This window comes from Saccoglossus kowalevskii, chromosome 5 (genome assembly GCF_978046115.1).
Source record: "Saccoglossus kowalevskii chromosome 5, keSacKowa6.1, whole genome shotgun sequence".
Classification (NCBI taxonomy): domain Eukaryota; kingdom Metazoa; phylum Hemichordata; class Enteropneusta; family Harrimaniidae; genus Saccoglossus; species Saccoglossus kowalevskii.
The window spans coordinates 3,948,146-3,960,668 of record NC_140645.1 but is presented as its reverse complement, the minus strand read 5'-3'; the positions used below and the strand labels follow the sequence as shown (position 1 = coordinate 3,960,668).

The 12,523-nt window shown below is 44.1% G+C and overlaps 49 pseudogenes; all 49 read right to left on the bottom strand.

The window, feature by feature from the left end:
* Positions 1–92: 92 nt before the first annotated feature.
* Positions 93–212, bottom strand: LOC146743042 (5S ribosomal RNA; annotated as a pseudogene).
* A 96-nt stretch (positions 213–308) lies between these two features.
* Positions 309–428, bottom strand: LOC146743041 (5S ribosomal RNA; annotated as a pseudogene).
* Positions 429–524: 96 nt separating this feature from the next.
* Positions 525–644, bottom strand: LOC146743040 (5S ribosomal RNA; annotated as a pseudogene).
* Positions 645–740: 96 nt separating this feature from the next.
* On the bottom strand, positions 741–860 carry LOC146743039 (5S ribosomal RNA; annotated as a pseudogene).
* A 96-nt stretch (positions 861–956) lies between these two features.
* On the bottom strand, positions 957–1,076 carry LOC146743038 (5S ribosomal RNA; annotated as a pseudogene).
* A 311-nt stretch (positions 1,077–1,387) lies between these two features.
* LOC146743037 (5S ribosomal RNA) lies at positions 1,388–1,507 on the bottom strand (annotated as a pseudogene).
* Positions 1,508–1,604: 97 nt separating this feature from the next.
* Positions 1,605–1,717, bottom strand: LOC146743036 (5S ribosomal RNA; annotated as a pseudogene).
* A 96-nt stretch (positions 1,718–1,813) lies between these two features.
* On the bottom strand, positions 1,814–1,933 carry LOC146743035 (5S ribosomal RNA; annotated as a pseudogene).
* A 96-nt stretch (positions 1,934–2,029) lies between these two features.
* LOC146743034 (5S ribosomal RNA) lies at positions 2,030–2,149 on the bottom strand (annotated as a pseudogene).
* A 312-nt stretch (positions 2,150–2,461) lies between these two features.
* LOC146743033 (5S ribosomal RNA) lies at positions 2,462–2,581 on the bottom strand (annotated as a pseudogene).
* Positions 2,582–2,677: 96 nt separating this feature from the next.
* LOC146743032 (5S ribosomal RNA) lies at positions 2,678–2,797 on the bottom strand (annotated as a pseudogene).
* A 96-nt stretch (positions 2,798–2,893) lies between these two features.
* On the bottom strand, positions 2,894–3,013 carry LOC146743031 (5S ribosomal RNA; annotated as a pseudogene).
* A 96-nt stretch (positions 3,014–3,109) lies between these two features.
* On the bottom strand, positions 3,110–3,229 carry LOC146743030 (5S ribosomal RNA; annotated as a pseudogene).
* A 95-nt stretch (positions 3,230–3,324) lies between these two features.
* Positions 3,325–3,444, bottom strand: LOC146743029 (5S ribosomal RNA; annotated as a pseudogene).
* A 96-nt stretch (positions 3,445–3,540) lies between these two features.
* Positions 3,541–3,660, bottom strand: LOC146743028 (5S ribosomal RNA; annotated as a pseudogene).
* A 96-nt stretch (positions 3,661–3,756) lies between these two features.
* On the bottom strand, positions 3,757–3,876 carry LOC146743027 (5S ribosomal RNA; annotated as a pseudogene).
* A 96-nt stretch (positions 3,877–3,972) lies between these two features.
* On the bottom strand, positions 3,973–4,092 carry LOC146743026 (5S ribosomal RNA; annotated as a pseudogene).
* Positions 4,093–4,403: 311 nt separating this feature from the next.
* On the bottom strand, positions 4,404–4,523 carry LOC146743025 (5S ribosomal RNA; annotated as a pseudogene).
* Positions 4,524–4,620: 97 nt separating this feature from the next.
* On the bottom strand, positions 4,621–4,733 carry LOC146743024 (5S ribosomal RNA; annotated as a pseudogene).
* Positions 4,734–4,829: 96 nt separating this feature from the next.
* On the bottom strand, positions 4,830–4,949 carry LOC146743023 (5S ribosomal RNA; annotated as a pseudogene).
* Positions 4,950–5,045: 96 nt separating this feature from the next.
* LOC146743022 (5S ribosomal RNA) lies at positions 5,046–5,165 on the bottom strand (annotated as a pseudogene).
* Positions 5,166–5,260: 95 nt separating this feature from the next.
* LOC146743021 (5S ribosomal RNA) lies at positions 5,261–5,380 on the bottom strand (annotated as a pseudogene).
* Positions 5,381–5,692: 312 nt separating this feature from the next.
* Positions 5,693–5,812, bottom strand: LOC146743020 (5S ribosomal RNA; annotated as a pseudogene).
* A 96-nt stretch (positions 5,813–5,908) lies between these two features.
* Positions 5,909–6,028, bottom strand: LOC146743019 (5S ribosomal RNA; annotated as a pseudogene).
* A 95-nt stretch (positions 6,029–6,123) lies between these two features.
* On the bottom strand, positions 6,124–6,243 carry LOC146743018 (5S ribosomal RNA; annotated as a pseudogene).
* Positions 6,244–6,555: 312 nt separating this feature from the next.
* On the bottom strand, positions 6,556–6,675 carry LOC146743017 (5S ribosomal RNA; annotated as a pseudogene).
* Positions 6,676–6,771: 96 nt separating this feature from the next.
* Positions 6,772–6,891, bottom strand: LOC146743016 (5S ribosomal RNA; annotated as a pseudogene).
* A 96-nt stretch (positions 6,892–6,987) lies between these two features.
* Positions 6,988–7,107, bottom strand: LOC146743015 (5S ribosomal RNA; annotated as a pseudogene).
* Positions 7,108–7,202: 95 nt separating this feature from the next.
* On the bottom strand, positions 7,203–7,322 carry LOC146743014 (5S ribosomal RNA; annotated as a pseudogene).
* A 96-nt stretch (positions 7,323–7,418) lies between these two features.
* Positions 7,419–7,538, bottom strand: LOC146743013 (5S ribosomal RNA; annotated as a pseudogene).
* A 96-nt stretch (positions 7,539–7,634) lies between these two features.
* LOC146743012 (5S ribosomal RNA) lies at positions 7,635–7,754 on the bottom strand (annotated as a pseudogene).
* Positions 7,755–7,850: 96 nt separating this feature from the next.
* LOC146743011 (5S ribosomal RNA) lies at positions 7,851–7,970 on the bottom strand (annotated as a pseudogene).
* A 96-nt stretch (positions 7,971–8,066) lies between these two features.
* Positions 8,067–8,186, bottom strand: LOC146743010 (5S ribosomal RNA; annotated as a pseudogene).
* Positions 8,187–8,283: 97 nt separating this feature from the next.
* LOC146743009 (5S ribosomal RNA) lies at positions 8,284–8,403 on the bottom strand (annotated as a pseudogene).
* Positions 8,404–8,714: 311 nt separating this feature from the next.
* Positions 8,715–8,834, bottom strand: LOC146743008 (5S ribosomal RNA; annotated as a pseudogene).
* Positions 8,835–9,146: 312 nt separating this feature from the next.
* Positions 9,147–9,266, bottom strand: LOC146743007 (5S ribosomal RNA; annotated as a pseudogene).
* A 312-nt stretch (positions 9,267–9,578) lies between these two features.
* On the bottom strand, positions 9,579–9,698 carry LOC146743006 (5S ribosomal RNA; annotated as a pseudogene).
* A 95-nt stretch (positions 9,699–9,793) lies between these two features.
* On the bottom strand, positions 9,794–9,913 carry LOC146743005 (5S ribosomal RNA; annotated as a pseudogene).
* A 96-nt stretch (positions 9,914–10,009) lies between these two features.
* On the bottom strand, positions 10,010–10,129 carry LOC146743004 (5S ribosomal RNA; annotated as a pseudogene).
* Positions 10,130–10,225: 96 nt separating this feature from the next.
* Positions 10,226–10,345, bottom strand: LOC146743003 (5S ribosomal RNA; annotated as a pseudogene).
* Positions 10,346–10,441: 96 nt separating this feature from the next.
* LOC146743002 (5S ribosomal RNA) lies at positions 10,442–10,561 on the bottom strand (annotated as a pseudogene).
* Positions 10,562–10,657: 96 nt separating this feature from the next.
* LOC146743001 (5S ribosomal RNA) lies at positions 10,658–10,777 on the bottom strand (annotated as a pseudogene).
* Positions 10,778–10,874: 97 nt separating this feature from the next.
* On the bottom strand, positions 10,875–10,994 carry LOC146743000 (5S ribosomal RNA; annotated as a pseudogene).
* Positions 10,995–11,305: 311 nt separating this feature from the next.
* LOC146742999 (5S ribosomal RNA) lies at positions 11,306–11,425 on the bottom strand (annotated as a pseudogene).
* Positions 11,426–11,521: 96 nt separating this feature from the next.
* LOC146742998 (5S ribosomal RNA) lies at positions 11,522–11,641 on the bottom strand (annotated as a pseudogene).
* A 96-nt stretch (positions 11,642–11,737) lies between these two features.
* LOC146742997 (5S ribosomal RNA) lies at positions 11,738–11,857 on the bottom strand (annotated as a pseudogene).
* Positions 11,858–11,952: 95 nt separating this feature from the next.
* On the bottom strand, positions 11,953–12,072 carry LOC146742996 (5S ribosomal RNA; annotated as a pseudogene).
* A 96-nt stretch (positions 12,073–12,168) lies between these two features.
* LOC146742995 (5S ribosomal RNA) lies at positions 12,169–12,288 on the bottom strand (annotated as a pseudogene).
* Positions 12,289–12,384: 96 nt separating this feature from the next.
* LOC146742994 (5S ribosomal RNA) lies at positions 12,385–12,504 on the bottom strand (annotated as a pseudogene).
* Positions 12,505–12,523: the final 19 nt, after the last annotated feature.

Sequence of the window (12,523 nt, the reverse complement as noted above, 5' to 3'; positions counted from 1 at the left end):
TATTCGTCAGAATTAGATGTCGTTTAATGCTTCGACTAGGCAAAAAATCCCGGGAAAAAGTTAGTATGTACTATGGAATAAAAATGTTGATGAGAAAACTGCACGTGGTATTCCCAGAAGGTCTCCCATGTAAGTACTAACCACGCCCGATGCAGCTTAACTTCAGCGATCGGACGAGAACTGGTGTACTCTGCAATGGTTTGGCAGTAGGCTGAATATTCGTCGGAATTGGATGTAATTTAATACTTCGGCTAGGCAACAAATCCCAGGAAAAAGTTGGTATGTACGGTGAAATAAAAATGTTGATAAGCCTACTGCACGTGGTATTCCCAGCCGGTCTCCCATGCAAGTACTAACCATGCCCGATGCAGCTTAACTTCAGTGATCGGACGAGAACTGGTGTATTCTGCAATGGTTTGGCAGTAGGCTGAATATTCGTCCTAATTGTATGTCATTTAATGCTTCGTCTAGGCAAAAAATCATGGGAAAAAGTTAGCATGTAATGTGGAATAAAAATGTTGATGAGCCTGCTGCACGAGGTATTCCCAGCCGGTCTCCCGTGCAAGTACTAACCACGCCCGATGCGGCTTAGCTTCAGTGATCGGACGAGAACTGGTGTATTCTGCAATGGTTTGGCAGTAGACTGAATATTTGTCAGAATTGGATGTAATTTAATACTTCGGCTAGGCAACAAATCCCGGGAAAAAGTTGGTATGTACGGTGGAATAAAAATGTTGATAAGCCTACTGCACGTGGTATTCCCAGCAGGTCTCCTATGCTAGTACTAACCATGCCCGATGCAGATTAACTTCTGTGATCAGACGAGAACTGGTGTATTCTGCATTGGTTTGGCAGTAGGCTGAATATTCGTCGCAATTGGATGTCATTTAATGCTTCGGCTAGGCTAAAATTCATGGAAAAAAGTTAGTATGTACGGTGGAATAAAAATGTTCATCAGCCTACTGCACGTGGTATTCCCAGCCGGTCTCCCATGCAAGTACTAACCACGCCCGATGCAGCTTAACTTCAGTGATCGGACGAGAACTGGTGTATTCTGCAATGGTTTGGCCGTAGGCTGAATACTCGTCGGAATTGGATGTAATTTAATACTTCGGCTAGGCAACAAATGCCGGGAAAAAGTTGGTATGTACGGTGGAATAAAAATGTTGATAAACCTACTGCACGTTGTATTCCCAACTGATCTCCCATGCAAGTACTAAGCATGCCCAATGCAAATTAACTTCAGGTATCGGACGAGAGCTGGTGTATTCAGCATCGGTTTGGCAGTAGGCTGAATTTTCGTCGCAATTGGATGTCATTTAATGCTTCGGCTAGGCAAAAAATCATGGAAAATGTTAGTATGTACGATGGAATAAAAATGTTCATCAGCCTACTGCACGTGGTATTCCCAGCCAGTCTCCCATGCAAGTACTAACCACGCCCGATGCAGCTTAACTTCAGTGATCGGACAAGAACAGGTGTATTCTGCAATGGTTTGGCAGTAGGCAGAATATTCGTCGGAATTGGATGTCATTTAATGCTACGGCTAGGCAAAAAAATCATAGGAAAAAGTTAGTATGTAATGTGGAATAAAAATGTTCATCAGCCTACTGCACGTGGTATTCCCAGCCCATGCAAGTACTAACCACGCCCGATGCAGCTTAACTTCAGTGATCGGACGAGAACTGGTGTGTTCTGCAATGGTTTGGCAGTAGGCTGAATATTTGTCAGAATTGGATGTCGTTTAACGTTTCGGCTAGGCAAAAAATCCCGGGGAAAAGTTAGCATGTACGGTGGAATAAAAATGTTGATAAGCCTACTGCACGTGGTATTCCCAGCCGGTCTTCCATGCAAGTACTAACCACGCCCGATGCAGCTTAACTTCAGCGATCGGACGAGAACTGGTGTACTCTGCAATGGTTTGGCAGTAGGCTGAATATTTGTCGGAATTGGATGTAATTTAATACTTCGGCTAGGCAACAAATCCCGGGAAAAAGTTGGTATGTACGGTGAAATAAAAATGTTGATAAGCCAACTGCACGTGGTATTCCCAGCCGGTCTCCCATGCAAGTACTAACCATGCCCGATGCAGATTAACTTCAGTGATCGGACGAGAACTGGTGTATTCTGCATTGGTTTGGCAGTAGGCTGAATATTCGTCGCAATTGGATGTCATTTAATGCTACGGCTAGGCAAAAAAATCATAGGAAATAGTTAGTATGTAATGTGGACTAAAAATGTTGATGAGCCTACTGCACGTCGTATTCCCAGCCGGTCTCTCATGCATGTACTAACCACGCCCGGTGCAGCTAAACTTCAGGGATCGGACGAGAACTGTGTGTTCTGCAATGGTTTGGCAGTAGGCTGAATATTTGTCAGAATTGGATGTCGTTTAACGTTTCGGCTAGGCAAAAAATCCCGGGGAAAAGTTAGCATGTACGGTGGAATAAAAATGTTGATAAGCCTACTGCACGTGGTATTCCCAGCCGGTCTTCCATGCAAGTACTAACCACGCCCGATGCAGCTTAACTTCAGCGATCGGACGAGAACTTGTGTACTCTGCAATGGTTTGGCAGTAGGCTGAATATTTGTCGGAATTGGATGTAATTTAATACTTCGGCTAGGCAACAAATGACGGGAAAAAGTTGGTATATACGGTGAAATAAAAATGTTGATAAGCCAACTGCACGTGGTATTCCCAGCCGGTCTCCCATGCAAGTACTAACCATGCCCGATGCAGATTAACTTCAGTGATCGGACGAGAACTTGTGTACTCTGCAATGGTTTGGCAGTAGGCTGAATATTTGTCGGAATTGGATGTAATTTAATACTTCGGCTAGGCAACAAATCCCGGGAAAAAGTTGGTATATACGGTGAAATAAAAAAGTTGATAAGCCAACTGCACGTGGTATTCCCAGCCGGTCTCCCATGCAAGTACTAACCATGCCCGATGCAGATTAACTTCAGTGATCGGACGAGAACTGGTGTATTCTACACTGGTTTGACAGAAGTCTGAATATTCGTCAGAATTAGATGTCGTTTAATGCTTCGACTAGGCAAAAAATCCCGGGAAAAAGTTAGTATGTACTATGGAATAAAAATGTTGATGAGAAAACTGCACGTGGTATTCCCAGAAGGTCTCCCATGTAAGTACTAACCACGCCCGATGCAGCTTAACTTCAGCGATCGGACGAGAACTGGTGTACTCTGCAATGGTTTGGCAGTAGGCTGAATATTCGTCGGAATTGGATGTAATTTAATACTTCGGCTAGGCAACAAATCCCAGGAAAAAGTTGGTATGTACGGTGAAAAAAAATGTTGATAAGCCTACTGCACGTGGTATTCCCAGCCGGTCTCCCATGCAAGTACTAACCATGCCCGATGCAGCTTAACTTCAGTGATCGGACGAGAACTGGTGTATTCTGCAATGGTTTGGCAGTAGGCTGAATATTCGTCCTAATTGTATGTCATTTAATGCTTCGTCTAGGCAAAAAATCATGGGAAAAAGTTAGCATGTAATGTGGAATAAAAATGTTGATGAGCCTGCTGCACGAGGTATTCCCAGCCGGTCTCCCGTGCAAGTACTAACCACGCCCGATGCGGCTTAGCTTCAGTGATCGGACGAGAACTGGTGTATTCTGCAATGGTTTGGCAGTAGACTGAATATTTGTCAGAATTGGATGTAATTTAATACTTCGGCTAGGCAACAAATCCCGGGAAAAAGTTGGTATGTACGGTGGAATAAAAATGTTGATAAGCCTACTGCACGTGGTATTCCCAGCAGGTCTCCTATGCTAGTACTAACCATGCCCGATGCAGATTAACTTCAGTGATCAGACGAGAACTGGTGTATTCTGCATTGGTTTGGCAGTAGGCTGAATATTCGTCGCAATTGGATGTCATTTAATGCTTCAGCTAGGCAAAAATTCATGGAAAAAAGTTAGTATGTACGGTGGAATAAAAATGTTCATCAGCCTACTGCACGTGGTATTCCCAGCCGGTCTCCCATGCAAGTACTAACCACGCCCGATGCAGCTTAACTTCAGTGATCGGACGAGAACTGGTGTATTCTGCAATGGTTTGGCCGTAGGCTGAATACTCGTCGGAATTGGATGTAATTTAATACTTCGGCTAGGCAACAAATGCCGGGAAAAAGTTGGTATGTACGGTGGAATAAAAATGTTGATAAACCTACTGCACGTTGTATTCCCAACTGATCTCCCATGCAAGTACTAAGCATGCCCAATGCAAATTAACTTCAGGTATCGGACGAGAGCTGGTGTATTCAGCATCGGTTTGGCAGTAGGCTGAATTTTCGTTGCAATTGGATGTCATTTAATGCTTCGGCTAGGCAAAAAATCATGGAAAATGTTAGTATGTACGATGGAATAAAAATGTTCATCAGCCTACTGCACGTGGTATTCCCAGCCAGTCTCCCATGCAAGTACTAACCACGCCCGATGCAGCTTAACTTCAGTGATCGGACGAGAACAGGTGTATTCTGCAATGGTTTGGCAGTAGGCAGAATATTCGTCGGAATTGGATGTCATTTAATGCTACGGCTAGGCAAAAAAATCATAGGAAAAAGTTAGTATGTAATGTGGAATAAAAATGTTCATCAGCCTACTGCACGTGGTATTCCCAGCCCATGCAAGTACTAACCACGCCCGATGCAGCTTAACTTCAGTGATCGGACGAGAACTGGTGTGTTCTGCAATGGTTTGGCAGTAGGCTGAATATTTGTCAGAATTGGATGTCGTTTAACGTTTCGGCTAGGCAAAAAATCCCGGGGAAAAGTTAGCATGTACGGTGGAATAAAAATGTTGATAAGCCTACTGCACGTGGTATTCCCAGCCGGTCTTCCATGCAAGTACTAACCACGCCCGATGCAGCTTAACTTCAGCGATCGGACGAGAACTGGTGTACTCTGCAATGGTTTGGCTGTAGGCTGAATATTTGTCGGAATTGGATGTAATTTAATACTTCGGCTAGGCAACAAATCCCGGGAAAAAGTTGGTATGTACGGTGAAATAAAAATGTTGATAAGCCAACTGCACGTGGTATTCCCAGCCGGTCTCCCATGCAAGTACTAACCATGCCCGATGCAGATTAACTTCAGTGATCGGACGAGAACTGGTGTATTCTGCATTGGTTTGGCAGTAGGCTGAATATTCGTCGCAATTGGATGTCATTTAATGCTTCGGCTAGGCAAAAAATCATGGAAAAAGTTAGTATGTACGTTGGAATAAAAATGTTCATCAGCCTACTGCACGTGGTATTCCCAGCCAGTCTCCCATGCAAGTACTAACCACGCCCGATGCAGCTTAACTTCAGTGATCGGACGAGAACAGGTGTATTCTGCAATGGTTTGGCAGTAGGCAGAATATTCATCGGAATTGGATGTCATTTAATGCTACGGCTAGGCAAAAAAATCATAGGAAATAGTTAGTATGTAATGTGGACTAAAAATGTTGATGAGCCTACTGCACGTCGTATTCCCAGTCGGTCTCTCATGCATGTACTAACCACGCCCGGTGCAGCTAAACTTCAGGGATCGGACGAGAACTGTGTGTTCTGCAATGGTTTGGCAGTAGGCTGAATATTTGTCAGAATTGGATGTCGTTTAACGTTTCGGCTAGGCAAAAAATCCCGGGGAAAAGTTAGCATGTACGGTGGAATAAAAATGTTGATAAGCCTACTGCACGTGGTATTCCCAGCCGGTCTTCCATGCAAGTACTAACCACGCCCGATGCAGCTTAACTTCAGCGATCGGACGAGAACTGGTGTACTCTGCAATGGTTTGGCTGTAGGCTGAATATTTGTCGGAATTGGATGTAATTTAATACTTCGGCTAGGCAACAAATCCCGGGAAAAAGTTGGTATGTACGGTGAAATAAAAATGTTGATAAGCCAACTGCACGTGGTATTCCCAGCCGGTCTCCCATGCAAGTACTAACCATGCCCGATGCAGATTAACTTCAGTGATCGGACGAGAACTGGTGTATTCTGCATTGGTTTGGCAGTAGGCTGAATATTCGTCGCAATTGGATGTCATTTAATGCTTCGGCTAGGCAAAAAATCATGGAAAAAGTTAGTATGTACGTTGGAATAAAAATGTTCATCAGCCTACTGCACGTGGTATTCCCAGCCAGTCTCCCATGCAAGTACTAACCACGCCCGATGCAGCTTAACTTCAGTGATCGGACGAGAACAGGTGTATTCTGCAATGGTTTGGCAGTAGGCAGAATATTCATCGGAATTGGATGTCATTTAATGCTACGGCTAGGCAAAAAAATCATAGGAAATAGTTAGTATGTAATGTGGACTAAAAATGTTGATGAGCCTACTGCACGTCGTATTCCCAGCCGGTCTCTCATGCATGTACTAACCACGCCCGGTGCAGCTAAACTTCAGGGATCGGACGAGAACTGTGTGTTCTGCAATGGTTTGGCAGTAGGCTGAATATTTGTCAGAATTGGATGTCGTTTAACGTTTCGGCTAGGCAAAAAATCCCGGGGAAAAGTTAGCATGTACGGTGGAATAAAAATGTTGATAAGCCTACTGCACGTGGTATTCCCAGCCGGTCTTCCATGCAAGTACTAACCACGCCCGATGCAGCTTAACTTCAGCGATCGGACGAGAACTTGTGTACTCTGCAATGGTTTGGCAGTAGGCTGAATATTTGTCGGAATTGGATGTAATTTAATACTTCGGCTAGGCAACAAATCACGGGAAAAAGTTGGTATATACGGTGAAATAAAAATGTTGATAAGCCAACTGCACGTGGTATTCCCAGCCGGTCTCCCATGCAAGTACTAACCATGCCCGATGCAGATTAACTTCAGTGATCGGACGAGAACTGGTGTATTCTCCACTGGTTTGACAGAAGTCTGAATATTCGTCAGAATTAGATGTCGTTTAATGCTTCGACTAGACAAAAAATCCCGGGAAAAAGTTAGTATGTACTATGGAATAAAAATGTTGATGAGAAAACTGCACGTGGTATTCCCAGAAGGTCTCCCATGTAAGTACTAACCACGCCCGATGCAGCTTAACTTCAGCGATCGGACAAGAACTGGTGTACTCTGCAATGGTTTGGCAGTAGGCTGAATATTCGTCGGAATTGGATGTAATTAATACTTCGGCTAGGCAACAAATCCCAGGAAAAAGTTGGTATGTACGGTGAAATAAAAATGTTAATAAGCCTACTGCACGTGGTATTCCCAGCCGGTCTCCCATGCAAGTACTAACCATGCCCGATGCAGCTTAACTTCAGTGATCGGACGAGAACTGGTGTATTCTGCAATGGTTTGGCAGTAGGCTGAATATTCGTCCTAATTGTATGTCATTTAATGCTTCGTCTAGGCAAAAAATCATGGGAAAAATTTAGCATGTAATGTGGAATAAAAATGTTGATGAGCCTACTGCACGAGGTATTCCCAGCCGGTCTCCCGTGCAAGTACTAACCACGCCCGATGCGGCTTAGCTTCAGTGATCGGACGAGAACTGGTGTATTCTGCAATAGTTTGGCAGTAGACTGAATATTTGTCAGAATTGGATGTAATTTAATACTTCGGCTAGGCAACAAATCCCGAGAAAAAGTTGGTATGTATGGTGGAATAAAAATGTTGATAAGCCTACTGCACGTGGTATTCCCAGCAGGTCTCCCATGCTAGTACTAACCATGCCCGATGCAGATTAACTTCAGTGATCAGACGAGAACTGGTGTGTTCTGCAATGGTTTGGCAGTAGGCTGAATATTTGTCAGAATTGGATGTCGTTTAACGTTTCGGCTAGGCAAAAAATCCCGGGGAAAAGTTAGCATGTACGGTGGAATAAAAATGTTGATAAGCCTACTGCACGTGGTATTCCCAGCCGGTCTCCCATGCAAGTACTAACCACGCCCGATGCAGCTTAACTTCAGCGATCGGACGAGAACTGGTGTACTCTGCAATGGTTTGGCAGTAGGCTGAATATTTGTCGGAATTGGATGTAATTTAATACTTCGGCTAGGCAACAAATCCCGGGAAAAAGTTGGTATGTACGGTGAAATAAAAATGTTGATAAGCCAACTGCACGTGGTATTCCCAGCCGGTCTCCCATGCAAGTACTAACCATGCCCGATGCAGATTAACTTCAGTGATCAGACGAGAACTGGTGTATTCGGCATTGGTTTGGCAGTAGGCTGAATATTCGACGCAATTGGATGTCATTTAATACTTCGGCTAGGCAACAAATTCATGGAAAAAAGTTAGTATGTACGGTGGAATAAAAATGTTCATCAGCCTACTGCACGTGGTATTCCCAGCCGTTCTCCCATGCAAGTACTAACCACGCCCGATGCAGCTTAACTTCAGTGATCGGACGAGAACTGGTTTAATCTGCAATGGTTTGGCCGTAGGCTGAATACTCGTCGGAATTGGATGTAATTTAATACTTCGGCTAGGCAACAAATCCCGGGAAAAAGTTGGTATGTACGGTGGAATAAAAATGTTGATAAACCTACTGCACGTTGTATTCCCAACTGATCTCCCACGCAAGTACTAAGCATGCCTGATGCAAATTAACTTCAGGTATCGGACGAGAGCTGGTGTATTCAGCATCGGTTTGGCAGTAGGCTGAATTTTCGTCGCAATTGGATGTCATTTAATGCTTCGGCTAGGCAAAAAATCATGGAAAAAGTTAGTATGTACGATGGAATAAAAATGTTCATCAGCCTACTGCACGTGGTATTCCCAGCCAGTCTCCCATGCAAGTACTAACCACGCCCGATGCAGCTTAACTTCAGTGATCGGACGAGAACAGGTGTATTCTGCAATGGTTTGGCAGTAGGCAGAATATTCATCGGAATTGGATGTCATTTAATGCTACGGCTAGGCAAAAAAATCATAGGAAATAGTTAGTATGTAATGTGGAATAAAAATGTTGATGAGCCTACTGCACGTCGTATTCCCAGCCGGTCTCTCATGCATGTACTAACCACGCCCGGTGCAGCTAAACTTCAGGGATCGGACGAGAACTGTGTGTTCTGCAATGGTTTGGCAGTAGGCTGAATATTTGTCAGAATTGGATGTCGTTTAACGTTTCGGCTAGGCAAAAAATCCCGGGGAAAAGTTAGCATGTACGGTGGAATAAAAATGTTGATAAGCCTACTGCACGTGGTATTCCCAGCCGGTCTTCCATGCAAGTACTAACCACGCCCGATGCAGCTTAACTTCAGCGATCGGACGAGAACTTGTGTACTCTGCAATGGTTTGGCAGTAGGCTGAATATTTGTCGGAATTGGATGTAATTTAATACTTCGGCTAGGCAACAAATCCCGGGAAAAAGTTGGTATATACGGTGAAATAAAAATGTTGATAAGCCAACTGCACGTGGTATTCCCAGCCGGTCTCCCATGCAAGTACTAACCATGCCCGATGCAGATTAACTTCAGTGATTGGACGAGAACTGGTGTATTCTACACTGGTTTGACAGAAGTCTGAATATTCGTCAGAATTAGATGTCGTTTAATGCTTCGACTAGGCAAAAAATCTCGGGAAAAAGTTAGTATGTACTATGGAATAAAAATGTTGATGAGAAAACTGCACGTGGTATTCCCAGAAGGTCTCCCATGTAAGTACTAACCACGCCCGATGCAGCTTAACTTCAGCGATCGGACGAGAACTGGTGTACTCTGCAATGGTTTGGCAGTAGGCTGAATATTCGTCGGAATTGGATGTAATTAATACTTCGGCTAGGCAACAAATCCCAGGAAAAAGTTGGTATGTACGGTGAAATAAAAATGTTGATAAGCCTACTGCACGTGGTATTCCCAGCCGGTCTCCCATGCAAGTACTAACCATGCCCGATGCAGCTTAACTTCAGTGATCGGACGAGAACTGGTGTATTCTGCAATGGTTTGGCAGTAGGCTGAATATTCGTCCTAATTGTATGTCATTTAATGCTTCGTCTAGGCAAAAAATCATGGGAAAAATTTAGCATGTAATGTGGAATAAAAATGTTGATGAGCCTACTGCACGAGGTATTCCCAGCCGGTCTCCCGTGCAAGTACTAACCACGCCCGATGCGGCTTAGCTTCAGTGATCGGACGAGAACTGGTGTATTCTGCAATAGTTTGGCAGTAGACTGAATATTTGTCAGAATTGGATGTAATTTAATACTTCGGCTAGGCAACAAATCCCGAGAAAAAGTTGGTATGTACGGTGGAATAAAAATGTTGATAAGCCTACTGCACGTGGTATTCCCAGCAGGTCTCCCATGCTAGTACTAACCATGCCCGATGCAGATTAACTTCAGTGATCAGACGAGAACTGGTGTGTTCTGCAATGGTTTGGCAGTAGGCTGAATATTTGTCAGAATTGGATGTCGTTTAACGTTTCGGCTAGGCAAAAAATCCCGGGGAAAAGTTAGCATGTACGGTGGAATAAAAATGTTGATAAGCCTACTGCACGTGGTATTCCCAGCCGGTCTCCCATGCAAGTACTAACCACGCCCGATGCAGCTTAACTTCAGCGATCGGACGAGAACTGGTGTACTCTGCAATGGTTTGGCAGTAGGCTGAATATTTGTCGGAATTGGATGTAATTTAATACTTCGGCTAGGCAACAAATCCCGGGAAAAAGTTGGTATGTACGGTGAAATAAAAATGTTGATAAGCCAACTGCACGTGGTATTCCCAGCCGGTCTCCCATGCAAGTACTAACCATGCCCGATGCAGATTAACTTCAGTGATCGGACGAGAACTGGTGTATTCGGCATTGGTTTGGCAGTAGGCTGAATATTCGACGCAATTGGATGTCATTTAATACTTCGGCTAGGCAACAAATTCATGGAAAAAAGTTAGTATGTACGGTGGAATAAAAATGTTCATCAGCCTACTGCACGTGGTATTCCCAGCCGGTCTCCCATGCAAGTACTAACCACGCCCGATGCAGCTTAACTTCAGTGATCGGACGAGAACTGGTTTAATCTGCAATGGTTTGGCCGTAGGATGAATACTCGTCGGAATTGGATGTAATTTAATACTTCGGCTAGGCAACAAATCCCGGGAAAAAGTTGGTATGTACGGTGGAATAAAAATGTTGATAAACCTACTGCACGTTGTATTCCCAACTGATCTCCCACGCAAGTACTAAGCATGCCTGATGCAAATTAACTTCAGGTATCGGACGAGAGCTGGTGTATTCAGCATCGGTTTGGCAGTAGGCTGAATTTTCGTCGCAATTGGATGTCATTTAATGCTTCGGCTAGGCAAAAAATCATGGAAAAAGTTAGTATGTACGATGGAATAAAAATGTTCATCAGCCTACTGCACGTGGTATTCCCAGCCGGTCTTCCATGCAAGTACTAACCACGCCCGATGCAGCTTAACTTCAGCGATCGGACGAGAACTGGTGTACTCTGCAATGGTTTGGCAGTAGGCTGAATATTTGTCGGAATTGGATGTAATTTAATACTTCGGCTAGGCAACAAATCCCGGGAAAAAGTTGGTATGTACGGTGAAATAAAAATGTTGATAAGCCAACTGCACGTGGTATTCCCAGCCGGTCTCCCATGCAAGTACTAACCATGCCCGATGCAGATTAACTTCAGTGATCGGACAAGAACTGGTGTATTCTACACTGGTTTGACAGAAGTCTGAATATTCGTCAGAATTAGATGTCGTTTAATGCTTCGACTAGACAAAAAATCCCGGGAAAAAGTTAGTATGTACTATGGAATAAAAATGTTGATGAGAAAACTGCACGTGGTATTCCCAGAAGGTCTCCCATGTAAGTACTAACCACGCCCGATGCAGCTTAACTTCAGCGATCGGACGAGAACTGGTGTACTCTGCAATGGTTTGGCAGTAGGCTGAATATTCGTCGGAATTGGATGTAATTAATACTTCGGCTAGGCAACAAATCCCAGGAAAAAGTTGGTATGTACGGTGAAATAAAAATGTTAATAAGCCTACTGCACGTGGTATTCCCAGCCGGTCTCCCATGCAAGTACTAACCATGCCCGATGCAGCTTAACTTCAGTGATCGGACGAGAACTGGTGTATTCTGCAATGGTTTGGCAGTAGGCTGAATATTCGTCCTAATTGTATGTCATTTAATGCTTCGTCTAGGCAAAAAATCATGGGAAAAATTTAGCATGTAATGTGGAATAAAAATGTTGATGAGCCTACTGCACGAGGTATTCCCAGCCGGTCTCCCGTGCAAGTACTAACCACGCCCGATGCGGCTTAGCTTCAGTGATCGGACGAGAACTGGTGTATTCTGCAATAGTTTGGCAGTAGACTGAATATTTGTCAGAATTGGATGTAATTTAATACTTCGGCTAGGCAACAAATCCCGAGAAAAAGTTGGTATGTATGGTGGAATAAAAATGTTGATAAGCCTACTGCACGTGGTATTCCCAGCAGGTCTCCCATGCTAGTACTAACCATGCCCGATGCAGATTAACTTCAGTGATCAGACGAGAACTGGTGTGTTCTGCAATGGTTTGGCAGTAGGCTGAATATTTGTCAGAATTG